The sequence below is a fragment of the Coffea arabica genome, chromosome 4c, assembly GCF_036785885.1.
Source record: "Coffea arabica cultivar ET-39 chromosome 4c, Coffea Arabica ET-39 HiFi, whole genome shotgun sequence".
Taxonomy (NCBI): Eukaryota; Viridiplantae; Streptophyta; class Magnoliopsida; order Gentianales; family Rubiaceae; genus Coffea; species Coffea arabica.
The window spans coordinates 50,920,395-50,923,354 of NC_092316.1; the positions used below are offsets into that span (position 1 = coordinate 50,920,395).

General features: G+C 37.5%; 1 pseudogene; it reads right to left on the reverse strand.

Annotated features, from left to right (window-relative positions):
• Positions 1–633: 633 nt before the first annotated feature.
• On the reverse strand, positions 634–2,316 carry LOC113699806 (F-box/kelch-repeat protein At1g74510-like; annotated as a pseudogene).
• Between the last annotated feature and the right edge of the window lie 644 nt (positions 2,317–2,960).

Consider the following 2,960-nt stretch of genomic DNA (forward strand, 5'->3'; position numbering starts at 1 on the left):
ATAAGAAGTGAATAATTTAAATATTCAAGTATATAAGAAATACACAGTTAGGAGAATTGATATTTGAGAATCATCTATAACAGTAAAAGATTTACTATTTTTCTACACAAATTAAAAAAGAAAACGTTTACATGCACACAATAATTTATGTATATAGTAACCTAAATATCATGATTAGCTAAAGTGGAATTTGTAATTTTTATCACAATAAGCAATTAGAAATTATAACATCTTAAAATAATATATATAAACTCAATAGAATAGTATATATATATATATATATATATATAATTAACACGTGGTATTAGCCCCAATTATTGAGATGTTCATCTAGCCTCTAATTGCATATATATACCTGCTGATTAAACCACTAAATGTGAACTCGGCAATTGCCAATTAGTGGAACTGTGAAGCTTGTTGGTCCTTTAATTAGAAGGAAAAAGGATATGTTTATCACCAGCTTTACCATATTTGAAGGATGACAATATACAAGCAAGAAAATACATAGAACAAAAGAAACAACGCAATTTCAACATTTTTACATCAAATTAAGATATTAAAGGAAATCAGAATTGTCTATTTACATAGCATATTCCATTCTGTTTAATGAAGTTTTACAATATTTCACAGCTAAAAAATGCACCTGGTGCTCTACATGATTTGTCTATGCCTCTTGAATTTCTTTCAAGCTCTTGACTAGCCAAAATTTTTTTTTGAATATCAAATTAACAAGACATTTGAAAGTAAACATGTAAACTCTAAGTTGTTGCGAAATTAGGACACCTCAGCAGCCCATAACAGCACAATTATACACAAAACTTCCCGAATGCTTTGTTCCCAGCAATGTCCACTCGAGGGGACCTTCATCTGGCTCTCAAGCATTGATCTCTACGCACCCTCCATTCAATGCCCTTGGTCCACCGATAACCATTAGTTGATTACCATAGGCCCTGAATGCCAACCCCCAGCCATTCATGGAGGTTGCCTGTTCAGGCAATCCACCTATGGTAATCCACACATTTCTCTACTTGTCATACTTCCAGACTTCCTTTTCATCGCAATAAGCTGCATATAACTCATTCTTCACCATTGCGAGCAGAGGAAGTGCTCTTCCTATTGCAGCACATTGAGGGTACATATCAGGAATTTCAAACTAGGTACCTGTCCTCAAATTATATACCTCTCCACAAGTAAGCACCTTTAAGCTGGCTCCATCGCTTGCACTTTGGGTTGCCTATTCCGACACCACCGATGACATAACACTTGCCATCTATGAATACCCCTGAACATAGTTTTCTGGGTTTATGCATTCTGGGGAGAGTGCACCAACTTTCTATCATTGAGTTATAAAGTTCAGCAGAGCTCAGTAAATTGCCTTTTGAGTCGCAACCACCTGCCACGATCGCAATCTCTCCAAGACTAGTAGAGCCAAACAGCCATCTTGGGATGTTTGTCCTTACACCAGACGACCATGTATTGGTTAATATGCTGTATTTGTAGATCACTTGAGACTCTATTTCCTTTCCAAAGACAAGAAGTTCGGTGCCAACAGCCAGTGACTCCTTGTCAGAAAAAAGGAAACACTCGTTTGAAATCATTTTAGGCAAATACATCCAACTACGGCGCAAAGGATCAAAAGCTTCCCATTCAAGAAGGTTGCAAGAAACATAAACTCAATGTTCTACAATACCCAGCTGCCTCCTCAACCTATAAAGATCCCCTCTTCGGATTAGAGACCTGAAACTCCGAATGAGTGAAGCGATAGTGCCATAATCTGCCCTCGAGCAGCGAATTAAGCAACTAATTGAGAGATCTTGGCCAAGTTGGAGGACGAGTGAACTTGTATCAGTATAATAACCATAGTGGCCTTGGTCATCTTCTTGATCCATAGCTTGCCCTTGGAATGCTAGTGGCTTGGATGGTTTCATCACTCCAGTCTCTTCCTCAAGGTGCTTTCGCTTTGAGTTCCCTCCCTTGGGGCACTTTTGCATTGAGCCTTGCCCTTGGAATGCTAGTCGCTTGGATGATTTCATCACTCCAATCTCTTCCTCAGGATGTTTTAGCTTTGAGTTCTCTCCCTCAGGCCCTTTCGCTTTGAATTCTCGATAGTAGAATGAGTATTAAAAACCCACTTGCTCTCTTCTTCACAAGCGCTTGGCAAGTCCCAAGAGACCAGAAATCATAGCCCCTCCAATATGATGGCTGAAAGACTAAGAAATCTGAGAACTAAACTGGTCCAGCAAAGTTAAGCCTGAAGACATTAGTCCAAGCGATATTAGTTAATGGTACAATCTGGAAAATAAAGAAGCAAAAGAATACCTAAACAGGTCAGCCATAAATATATGATCTTTATTGAAGATTGGAATAATTACAATCTATATCTCTCTTTGATATGTTAAGAAGAGTAAATTCCATAACCATAAGACATCTAAAATAGGGAGTAACAAAGTGGATGTAATTGGTTAGGCATTGCATTTAAAAAGTGAACGAGACCCTTTGTGAGAAAACCATGCAACGCATCATGAAATACATGATTAGAAGAAAAATTTTCACAGTCAGTTAAAACCCAAAACTCAATTTTGAGGACATTGATTGTTGGAGCAGTTCAACATTTGCAAGGAAATAGTTGAGTGTAAACTCAGCAACAAGGGCATGAGCACACATCTTGATACAAGCCCGAACAAGTGCTGACAATACTAGCATGTCTAGCTCAACGATGACTAGCTCCAAGTGCCAATCTAGATCTCTTCGCCGTCGTCAATACCAAACACTTTTCCAAATCATCAAAATAAAAAAAATGGAATTGAATGGGTAGAAACATGGTTATTTAAAGTTGAGTAGATAAAACAACTAACTCTAGAATCAACTTTGGACGACAGTGAATGCCAACCGAAAAGATCCAGTTATGAATAAGAATATATTCCTTGAATTGGAAAATGTTTTTGTATTTCCAAAAAAGA